We start from the raw sequence: 12173 nt of genomic DNA, 5'->3' as shown, positions 1-12173 counted from the left end.
CTGATTGCCCAGTACAATAGATGTAAACAGACTCCCACATAGGAAAGTCATTGTGAAATTTAGACAACTGGGGGAAAGAAAAGATTCTACAAGGTCCCAGGAGAAAGGAAAAAGAAGGTCAGGTACAAAGCATCAAGAATCAGAACGGTTTTAGCCTTCTAGCAGCAACACTGAGAGGCAGCATACAATAGGGCAATGGCTTCACCCTTTGGAAGAAAATTTAGTTTTGACCTAGAATCCTTTGTACCAGACGGACAAGCCTTCCAGTGAGAAGATAAAATAAAGACACTTTGGACATTCGAAGTGTGAATCTACCTCTCTTGGGTCCATTTTGGAAAGGCCGCTTATAGATTGGGAGCCACAAAAATGTGTAAGTGGAAAAGGAGGAAATTTATGTGATCCAACACAGGACTAAAGAAGAGGGGTGATGTAGTGAAGGGAGAGGACTGGACCAGTGGGTCAAGAGAGACAGAGAGTGAGCGCCACCACCAGGGCACCAGGCTGTAATTCCGATCCTGCTGGAGGATGTGCTTCCTCAATGGAGCAGATCATGAAAGGGGATTCAGCTCAGAAGAAAGGTCAAGGAAAGTTCTAGAATAACAAGGAAGAGAAATCCCAGCACGACAGCTGTGCAACAGGCCTGAAGAAAAGTCCAGAAAAAAAGGGATGTTACCGAGAAAAGAAGAACTCATGGATTTCTGATGTGATCGGCCTTGTGGAAACGTGTACAGGGAGACTATGAAAGATACAGGGGGAACATCTTTCCCTACAAGGACGAAGAACACTAAGGAAATTAAGAAAAAAAAACAAGACAGATATTAACATATGATATCACTTATATGTGATCTAAAAAAGGGTACAAATGAACTTAGTTACAAAACACAAGTAGAGTCACAGATGTAGAAAACAAACTTGTGGTTACCAGGGGATAAGGGGGGAGGGAGAAATTGGGAGATTGGGATTGACATATACACACGACTATATATAAAATAGATAACTAATAAGAACCTGCTGTATAGCACAGGGAACTCTACTCCATACTCTGTAATGGCCTATATGGGAAAAGCGTCTAAAAAAAGAGTGGATGTCTGTATATGTATAACTGATTCACTTTGCTGTATACCTGAAACTAACACAACACTGTAAATCAACTCTACTCCAATGAAAATTTTTTTAAAAGGCAGGTATTAACTTCATAAAAATAAAAAAGTGTAACTGTTAACACTATTTCCATAGGCAAAGAATGAAAACACTAACAACTGATTTAACCCAATATTGTAATATAGTTATATTGAGAGAAAGGGGTTGGAAAAGCAGCGGATATGGTTATGTAAGAGAGCTAAATCTGTATTTACTATAATAGGAAGTTAAGACATCATGAGTAAAATTGATAAAAGATCACAGCATAGACATTATTTAGAAATGCCAGAAGAAAAAGCTAAAATAGAGACCGTGATGTTCTTTGGGAAGTGGGGGTTAGGGGAAGTAGGATGGGGTAGAAGTTGTTCCCATAGAAATTAAGGAACCAGCACATAAGTAAATATGTATGAGGATGTTTTTATCTACAATGTTTGTGTCAACATAAAACTGAAAATAACCTAAATGTTCATCAATAGTGGAACAGCTGAATAAATTGTAGTATAGCCATATCATGGAACTTACTTAGCTATTTTTTTAAAAAATTAGTTAAATCTGTATTACTTATCTGGAAGATATCCTTAATGTACTATTAAGAGAGACAGTAATGCACAAGGTATTATTGGATTTTTGTGTGTTTATATATGAGCTTGGAGAGACATGTGGAAGGAGGCAGACCAGATGTTAACCTTATATACCTTGGGAGGACAGGAATGGAAAGGGTAGGGGGAGACTGAAAAGAAATAGACCACAGAAAAGTAGAAATGTGGGAAATATGAAAACACAGGTTAGCAGACATGAAGAAGAGAAGGACAAGATCTAATAACCTATAACAGAGGACTGAGAAAAAGATAATAAAGATAGCTGGGAGGAATAATATTCAGAGATTATGACAGTATTTTTCAGAATCAATGAATATCAAGAATCCTTAGATTCAAGAGATATACTGAGTCCCACACAGGACTGTGGTGAAACTGCAGATCATCAAAGACAGGAACAAAAAGAAAAACAAATATCTTTTTTTCCACTAAAAAAGATAAAAAAACTTCTAAGCAAAAGACAGACTGAAGCTGACTGCACCTCATCAATAACAGATATCGGAAGACAATGAAATAATATTTTCAAATGCTGAGGGAAAATATTTCTGTAGAATTCTATACCTAGAAAATTATTGTTCAAGACTAAGGGTGAATTAAAGATATTTTCAGATAGAGACTGACAGAGATAGTTTCATATCCCCAAATCCATGAAATAACTACTCAAAGATGTACTTCCGTAAGAAGGAATTTGAACTGAGAAAGGGGGAATGGAATCTAAGAAACAACATCAATAACATTTATTGAGGGCTCACTCTGTACTGTGTACCAGGCACCATTCTAAGTGATTTATAATTAAATTGGGATTCAGATTAAGGCAGTCTGGTTCTGGATTTCATAGTCTTACCCACAATGTGAATAAAATGACATCTATTTTGATAAATTTTAAAAAGTAGATTTGTAAAAAAATAATTGTATGTGGACAAAACAGAAACAAAATGATAGATGATAATAAAATAGCTGACGGTGTCATAACAGAATATGAGAGAGAGAGAAAAGCTGGGTTAAAGCGTTCTAAGTAATCTGTATTACATTGTCTGGGAAGCAAAGGGATACAGATAACACTTTAATTTTAGACTCTGTGAACGCAGATATAATTTTTAAGGTTTAAGGGTAACAGCTGAGATGCAGAACAAAACATATACGTTACAAATCAAGAGGGAAACAGTCATCATTGTCTTAACAGTATGACTGTATTTTTGTGGTTGGGAGGCAAGATGAAGGAGAAACTTCAACAGGAGAAAGGTAGGGGGAGGTGTGGAGTCTCCAGTAAGAGGCAGGGAGGTCTCTACTGGGCCCATCACAGAATGAGAGGAGAGTCTCAATACATCATTTCCTTTGATTCTCCCCTGGGCTTCCTGAGCTTCTTGAAGTTCTTCAGGATGACATCATATAACACAGCGCAAGCTCTGTGGGTCTCCACTGATCATCAGTGGGGTCCTGGTACTCTACTTCACTGTGGAAGCCTTCCAGCTTGGCGTGAAGGGTGTTCATCAGCTCGAACACCTTCTTCAAAACTTTTCCCATCTCCAGTCTGAGGTATCTGCAGCTGCAACCAGGTGGTGACCCTGTGGACTGCTCAGTGACATCCGTGGTCCCCAGCTTCAGGCCCTTGCAGGAGGACTTCAAGCCTCTCCTTGCCATTCACTGGGCCACTGGGAGGACCTTTGCCTTCATCTTCCCCTTTTGTCTTTTCATCCCTATCCTCCTTCTCCTGCTGTTTCTTCCATTCCTCCTTCTCCGTCTTCTGGACTGTATAGGCACCAAGATGTCCAACAGAGCCTTCAGATAGCTCAGGTTGGCTTCTTGAGAGCTGTTTCCTTCAAAAATTCATCTGACTCAGAAATCTTCCTGGGGAAATAGCTCCTAGGTAGGTTCTGTCTTTTGCCCTGGTCTTTGTGAAACATATCCACCTGGGGTTGGGCCCTGGGCGTGGCTATGGCTGGGGAGCCTAGTGCCACACAAGGAGCAAGGAGTGGGCATAGGGAAGAGGAAGCAAAATCAACAGGAAAACTCAAGTAATCTAACAGAAGACAGGACAGGAAGAAAAAATAAGTAAAGAAGAAACACGGCAGATGGAAAACATTCAGATTCCTCGTGAATTCCAAATATATGACTTATCATAATAAATGTAAATGGCTTAAACTAATCCATTAAAAGGCAGAAATCCTCAGACTGAATTTTGTAAAACTCCAGCTGTTTATAAGAGAGTAGGCTAAAACAAGTCACAGGAAGGATAAACATGAAAAAATGTATTCAAATAATAAATGTTCCTACAAATAATAAATGCTCAATAAATATTTATTTTAATTGAATGACTCAATAGGATAAAATAGACTTTAAAATAGCCAAAAGCATTTGGGGGGATAAAGAAGATCACGGCTTAGTAATAAAAAGACACATTCACGAGCAATCCTTCCATATACCTAATCACACCATGTCAAATATATACAGCAAAACTGATTTAATTATATGAAGGTAACAAATTCAAAATTATAGTGAGAGATTTTAGCACATATCTCTATGAAATCAATAGACCAAACTAAAAAAATAGGACAAATGTAAATAATGCATATTACTAACTTCACTGAATGGATATGAAGAAACCCTCCACACAATAAAGAATAAACATGAATGTTTACAAAAGTTAACCAGGTTCTACGCCACAGAGCACGTCTCAACAGATTTCAAACAAGTGCTAACATTCAGACCACACTCATCAACCAAAATACAATAAAAGTTGAAATCAATAACAAAACCACAGGCCCCAAACTCCAGTACATCTTGAAATTTCAAAAACATGCTGTTAAATTATTAAATAAAATCAAAATTAAAGTAACAAAATACTTGGAACTGAACAATAATTAAAACCCTGGATATCAGTAGAAGGAATGTTTAGCATTAAATGCAACATCAGAAAACAAGAAAAATTTTAGATTAAGAAAATAAAAAATTAAGCAATAAAGTAAACTCAAAGACAATAGGAGAAAATTCTTTTTCCACAAATGGATAAAGATAAAGTAGTAGGAAGGTAATAATAAAGATAATAACAAATCAATAAAATAAAAACAAAGACACAATACACATAGGGACAAAACAAATGTGGATTCTTTAAAAAGACTAATAAAATAGGTAGATATTCCACAAGAATGAGGAAGAGAAACAAAAGAAGGCACAAATAAACACTATTAGGCATGAAAAGGAGCCATAACTAAAGATTTTTTTTTTAAGCATGAGAATTCGATTCTCTACTTTAAAGCAGTAAAACTAAAAACAGATGAAATGGAAAATCTCCTAGAAAAATATGTTACCAAAATTAACACCAAAAAAACAGAAAAAGAACAAAAGCTCCTGAATGTATTTTTATAAGTTCAGTCTAAAGCTATATTTTAGAAGTAGACAGTACAAAAAAGGAAAGCAATAGGTCAACCTCAGTTAAAAACATCAATGCAAAAATCCTAAATAAAATATTAGCAGGGCTTCCCTGGTGGCGCAGTAGTTGAGAATCTGCCTGCTAATGCAGGGGACATGGGTTCGAGCCCTGGTCTGGGAAGATCCCACATGCCACGGAGCAACTAGGCCCGTGAGCCACAACTACTGAGGCTGCGCGTCTGGAGTCTGTGCTCCGTAACAAGAGAGGCCACGACAGTGAGAGGCCCGCGCACCGCGATGAAGAGTGGCCCCCGCTTGCCACAACTAGAGAAAGCCCTCGCACAGAAACGAAGACCCAACACAGCCAAAAATAAATAATTAATTTAAAAAAATATATTAGCAAACATACCCAGCAGTGTAGTGTGTGTATAAATGTATATTTATTTTAAAATATGTTTTTTGATATGATATACCTCAGGTATCATATATATCATGATTGCATGTATCATATTTATCACATGGTAAATAGATGGTGTGTGTGTGTGTGTGTGTTGTGTGTGTGTGTGTGTGTTTGTGATGACCAGTAAGGTTTATTCCAGAAGCTCAAGGAAGATTCAACATTAGAAAGTCTTACTGTAATTCACCATACTGACAGATTAAGAAGGAAAAACTAATCATCACAATAGATGCAGAAAAAAACATTTATCAAATTTAGTACCCATTCACAATTCAAAAGTACAATAAAATACCTAGCCAACCCAGAATATAAGGAAGTTTTTACTAAGCAGTTTCTACTAAAAATCTATGATAAACCTTAGGAACCTAATTCCTTTAAAGTCAGGAACTAGACAAATATGTTTTCTTCTGTCACCACTCCACTCATCATTGTGTGAGCTATCTGGCTGCCACAATAAACAAAGGAAAAGGAGTAAGAGAAATAAGGATTTGAAATAGAGAAACAAAAGAAGAATTATGTGCACATAAGATTGTCTACATTGAGAATCCATGAGAAACTACAAACAATTACAAGTCATAAGAGAGCTTGGTAAGAATGCTGGAGATAAGATTAATATACAAATATCCATGGCGTCCTTATCAGCAACAACCAATTAGAAAATGTAATTTTTAAAAGATCCCATCAGCAATAGCAATAAACTATGACAAACCTAGATTCAATCTAAAGAAAGAGGTGCAAGAGCTAAATGAAAGCAAACTATAAAAGTTCACTGAAAGTCCTAAGACGTAAATAAACAGCGATATATCTCATGCTCAGAGATGAGAAGATTCAACATCAACATCAGTTCCTCCTAAGTTAATACATAAATTGAATGTAATTCATATTAAAGTCCCAGAAAGGTTTTTCATGAACATTTTTAGCTGGTTTTAAAATTCATATGGAAGAATTAAGGTCAAAAAACAGCCAAGACAATATTGAAAAAGTGTAAGATGGACACTTGTCCTACCAGATATCAAGACATTTATTAAAGCCTTATTTTTTTTTTTATTAAGATACAATAGAATTGGTGCAGATATAGATTACTAGACCAGCGTAATAGAGAGAGTCCCTCTGCGTATAGGAACTTGGGATGTGACATTATAAAACTGTGGGAAATGACTGAACTATTTATTAAATGGTCCTGGGACAATTGGTTATTTACAGGGAAAAAAAATAGATCTCTAACTCATGCTCTATCCAAAAATGAATTCCAAGGGAATTACAGCTAACTTTAAAATATTTAGGAAAAAATACAGACACTATTTTTATAATCGCAGACTAGGCAATGACACAATAGCACAAAACATGAAGCAAAAAAAGAAAAAAATGTTGACCAATTTGATTTTAAAACTTATGTGACAGAAGACACCAGAAAACAAAGGTTAAAGGCAAGAAATGGAGACAGTAGTTTTGTTTTTGTTTTTTTTAAGTATCCAGGATATATAGTGAACGTTTGGTAACTGTAAGGAAAAAAAACAAATAACCCACTACAATAAATGAGCAAAATCTATAAACTGGCAATACACAGAAAAAGAAACCCAAATGACCAACAATCATGATAAAGAAAAGCATAAATCACTAGAAATCAGAGAAGTATGAATAAATACCACAATATGATACCTTTCAATCTATCAGATTAGCAAAATGTAAAAGCCTGATAACGCCAAGAGCTGGAGAAGATGCAGAGCAACAGGAACTCTCATACACGGTTCTGGAGTGTAAATTGAGAGCAATTCAGCAACATCTACCAAAGTGGATGATGCTTGTACCCTAAGACTCAGAAATCCATGTCTGCATCTATACCTTTAAGAAGCTCACATGTCCACATGGAAACAAGCCCAAAGAAGTACACAACAGCTCTGTCTGTAAAATGAAAAGGTGGAAACAATCTAAACTTCCATCAATTAGAGAATGGATATATTATGATATATTCATTAAAAGGAATTAATATAGCAGGTAAGGAAACTTGCTCTCCATCAATTAATTAGGATAAATCCTAAAAACATAACTTTGAGTGATAAGGCAAGTTGGAGAAAGATGGATTACTGAGTAAGAACACTACGGTAAATGTTTTAAACTCACAAAATAATACTAGTTATCGTTCATGACACATAGCCAGGAGCCAAATGCAACAACATGTATGTAACGACACAACTTTGGAAGACTGGCTACCTCTAGGAAAGCTGTAGGGGAATGGGATCAGGGTGGGTTAGAAAAGAGGCTTTAACTGTAACATTTTCTGCAAAAAAAACCAAACTTTTTAAAATGTGGCTAAATGTCAACATTTATTAAATGTGAGTAGAAGGCGACTACTGGTTGATGCATTATTCTCTGTGACTATTTTCTTTTGCATTTCAAATAGTTCGTCATTTTTTAAAGTTACATTTTAAAAGGATGTGTGGATGTGGTATTCATTTGCCCGTTTCCCCCATCTTTCTATCTAGGTATACAGCTGTGCTAGCAGTCTGGAGACCTGAAGAATAGTCCTGGTTCTAACACTACTACACTGTGTGACACTGAGCAAATCACTGAACCTCTCTGGGCCTCAGTGTGCTCATCTGTAAAATGGGGATAGTCACAGTGCTTATGTCTTCAAGAGCACTCTGGAATTAGATTTGGACTTGTTCCAGCCCCACCACTGGGGCTGTGAGACCTCAGTCAATTAACTTAAACTCTCTAAAAGGTGCTATCTTCATCTATAAAATAGGAATAGAGATAGTATTTAGCTCACAAACTTGTTATAAGAATAAAACAAAATGAAAAACCCTTAGTACATCATCAACAAAACCAAATTACAAAACCAAGAGAAGATACATGCCATGCCTATAATAGACAAGGGATTGGTATCAAGAATACATTATATACTCCAATAAATCAGTAAGGAAACAAACACACCAACAGAAAAATGGGCAAAGGATAAGAAGAGAGAATTCATAAAGGAGGAAACCTGACTTCAGTAAGCAAGTGAAAAGATACTCAACCTCGCTAGTAATCAGGAAATCACATCTAAAACCTACCCGGCCATCAGATGGGCATAAGATAATTTTGAATATGGTGATGACCCATACTGAGAGACGATGTGGTGGTGAACTGGTACCATCACTTTGGAGAGCAATTTGGCAACATGTAGGGAAGTTTAAGATGTGCTAACTTTATGACTTTGATATTGGGTGTGTGTGTGTATATATGTGTACGTGTGTGAATGTATGTATGTATGTATCTATCTATCTATCGATACATCTCCAAGAGAAGCTCAAGTCTCCCACATGTGGGCAAAGAACATGTACATGTTGTAGCACTGTCTGTAATGCCAAAAAGTTAGAAACAGCTATAATATTCTTCAAACAGACATTTTAAAAGTTAGAAACAACCTTAGCATCCTTCCTTTGGTAGAATACTATGCAGCATGGATGAAGTAGAGGTACATGTTTTACAACAGATGAATTTTACCAACGTAATGTAGAACACAAAGCCAATGATATCATTTAGATAAAGTCTGAAAACATTTAAAAATGTAAATGTCTATGGATACACATGTGTGTAAAAGATGCAATCATGCATGGTAATAATGTACATCAAAGTTAAATTGATGCTTCACAGAAAAGGGGAATGGGACTGGGAAAGTGCTTTCTCTCTCCCTCTCTTTTTAAAGGTAGGTAAGAAGATCTGAAGCAAATACGGCATAAAGACATGACAGAGCGATGGTACATACACATGCACTTGCCATCTTATTCTCTATATTTCCTGTTTGCTTGAACTATTTCACCATATAAGAACCCCGTGTTTTGCATACTTTAAAGATATCGATAGATATGATCATTTGTTCCTAGGTGCACCTAAGGCAGGTAGGGCAAGTGTTCTTATGATCACTTGACAGAGGAAGAGGTGAGGGTGGGCTGGGAGCGGTGGGTACAGGGCTTATTGTCTGCGGGCTCAAAGCCCTCCTCATCAGATTGCAATGCTCACGCCACTCATTCAGTAATCTATACACACAGGGAACTGGAACTCAGTGCAGATGAGGGTGGGCGGATGAAGGGGAAGATGACCTCTTCCCTTCTGGAAAAAACCGCAGCCTGAGGTAGGGCAATGGCATAACTCGATAAAAAAGGGAAGGAGGCGGCTGCCCAGGTCATCTGACAGCCTTTCAATGAATCTGTAACTCACTCGTGGAGGCCATCCCCCGTGCATCTGCCCAGGAGGAGGAAGGGGCTGGAGGAAGTGAGAAAAGTGACCTCAGTGCCAGCATCACTTCGCCCCCAGAGCACCAGCCTCTGAAGGGCAGGATATGGCTAGGCTGGGGGCATAAGACCTGAAGTCTGGTCCACGATTGGTCCCTCATGCTCTCTGGCTTTCAGCTCTTCTTATTTATAAAACTGAGGAGCTGAGCTACCATCTTGAGGCCAGTGAAATTCTACAGTCTATCTCCCTGAAGGAGTTTTTCCTTAAAAATTGGATCTCTTAAAATCCAAAAGAGGAGGTTCGTATTAATATTTACACATGGTTGTGAGGCTCATTCCTGGACGTGTCATGACAATGTCCTCTCTTCCTGGTGACATACACAAAATGCTGGGTAACAGTACCTGGTATCTGGACGTCTCAGTAGCGCTACTCCTGCCTGCCACCAGCCCCAGCCCCATTCTTGAGCCCCGGGGACCGATGGGCATGGAGGTCAAAGTGATTGTGGCTTCAACTAAGCAGCAACTCCTATGCCCCATCCCACCCTCGGAGTCACATATGCTGTGGGGAGATGCGGTGGTCCCCATCAACAACTTAGCCTCTGAAGCAGCACCACGTGCACATTTTAGGCTGGAAATAAGAAAGAATTTCCTGACAGTACAAATTGCCAAAGAGGAGGGTGGGTAACCAAAGGAGGTTCCAGAATCTCCTCTGGAGATCTTTAAAAACCCGAGATGATCTGACATATCTGAGATGATTTTTTGGCAATCCTGCCAGGTGGTCCTGGTGCCTATCTTCCCAGGCATACCCAGTCCTGCCCTTTGCTTTCTCTTTCCTCTCGATATGACAGATGCCTCCTGTATATTTTCTACCCACCCCCCCCCCGGGGGAAGCACACTTGCTACAATCCCTTAAGGCTTGTTTTCATTCGATTCCTTCCTCCTCACACCTTTCCTTGTTATTTTATGGAGAGCTGGTCAAAGGTCAGAGTTGCCCAGTTACCCACACATAGTTGGGTGGTGGCATCAGATACCCAGGCAAAACAGACCGATGATTCCAATCCCAGCCTAGACTCCAAAGCTGGATGGAAACGGAGAAAATTAGCTGTTGCTAACAATCCACTGTAAATGAAAATATGATCCCAGTAATTGATTTTAAATAGATTTTTTAAAGAATCCTTGGCCGCATTTCATCAAGAATACAGAGTTTCAAAAGCGTTCATTCCAGGGTTAGATTTTCCCCCCCTTTCTTCTGGCTTAAACCCTAAATGGCCAAGATCCGAGTCTGAATAAACAGTGTGGGTGGTGGCTCTTCTGTGAGGCCCAGTAGAGGATGCAACCACTTTCTTATTCGGTCCAGCATTAAATCATGTGAAACTAGCCTGATGACTCCACAGAACTTTTACTCAGTAACAGAAGGCAACACAACATGTCCTGTTTCTCCGCTTCTCAGGGAGAGAAAAAATTAATTCTCCTAACTGCGAAGGTTTAATTATGTATAAAGTTCACTGACCTCACAGGCGGCTGTCAGATGATCTTTCGAAGGCCCGTGAAAGGCATCCCAGGAATGTGGCGATGTGGGCAGAAACCGTGGATTCACGCCACCGAATGCTTTAAACAGGACAGAACCAGCGGCCGTCCAGAAAGCCTCCAGTGCAAACAGAACTTTAGGAGAATCAGTAATTGCATCTCACCTAAGCATTTCTAGGCCTTCGAAAGTGATCGTTACAAATCAGAAGCTCAGGAAAAAATCCCGTAGGGACGGGGTGAAGTGATTCTATGTGCTGGTTCCTGCCGCAGCTGGCTGCAAATGTATGGATTCACAGTGTTCTTTCCCCATTTTAGAGGTAATGCCTTCTGACTTCCCAGCTACTGACACGAAAAGCAAATGAGGAAGCAATCCCATTCATAAATACACCGCGGGGCTTGAAGGAGACAGTAGAGTCAGTGTTTTTTTAGATGGTTTTGATAGAAGACAGCACCCGCCTGTGTCTGCAGTGACTTTATCTATTTGCCAGTAAATGCCCTAAAGTGTGTTCCTCATACACCAAGGCTGCATTTTCCTCTTCGGGCTGAGGGAGAGGAGGGGACAAGCAAGATGAGCTTCCAGAACGTGTCTCCCTCTTCTAGTCCTTACCTGGGGACACCCCTGTCAATTGGAACCCAGGCTACTGTGAAAGCCGGGCACTGAGGAAACCCTTGAGGACATGGAAGGCTGATCTGGGCTCCTTGGTGACAGGAGGCCAGAGCCCCAGGGGATGCTGTCAGGGTGGGGAGTAACTTCAGGGGCCCTGTGACTCAGAAGGAGGAAATAGGAAATATTTCGGCTTTGGTGCTTCCTAAGGTTAAAATTACCTGTTGGGCTCCAGTATCATTTTTCTTTCAGTAGCTTCCTCA

General features: G+C 39.1%; 1 protein-coding gene and 1 pseudogene across 1 annotated transcript in view; both read right to left on the bottom strand.

The window, feature by feature from the left end:
* The window catches only part of BCL2 (BCL2 apoptosis regulator), a 182444-nt gene that overhangs the window by 91569 nt on the left and 78702 nt on the right, over positions 1 to 12173 (bottom strand). The window lies entirely within an intron of this gene.
* On the bottom strand, positions 2926 to 3850 carry LOC114898602 (annotated as a pseudogene).

The sequence above is a fragment of the Monodon monoceros genome, unplaced genomic scaffold (genome assembly GCF_005190385.1).
Source record: "Monodon monoceros isolate NGI ecotype Baffin Bay Population unplaced genomic scaffold, NGI_Narwhal_1 Super_Scaffold_1, whole genome shotgun sequence".
NCBI lineage: Eukaryota > Metazoa > Chordata > Mammalia > Artiodactyla > Monodontidae > Monodon > Monodon monoceros.
The sequence above is the reverse complement of the archived record's forward strand: the minus strand, read 5'-3'. Positions and strand labels throughout refer to the sequence as shown.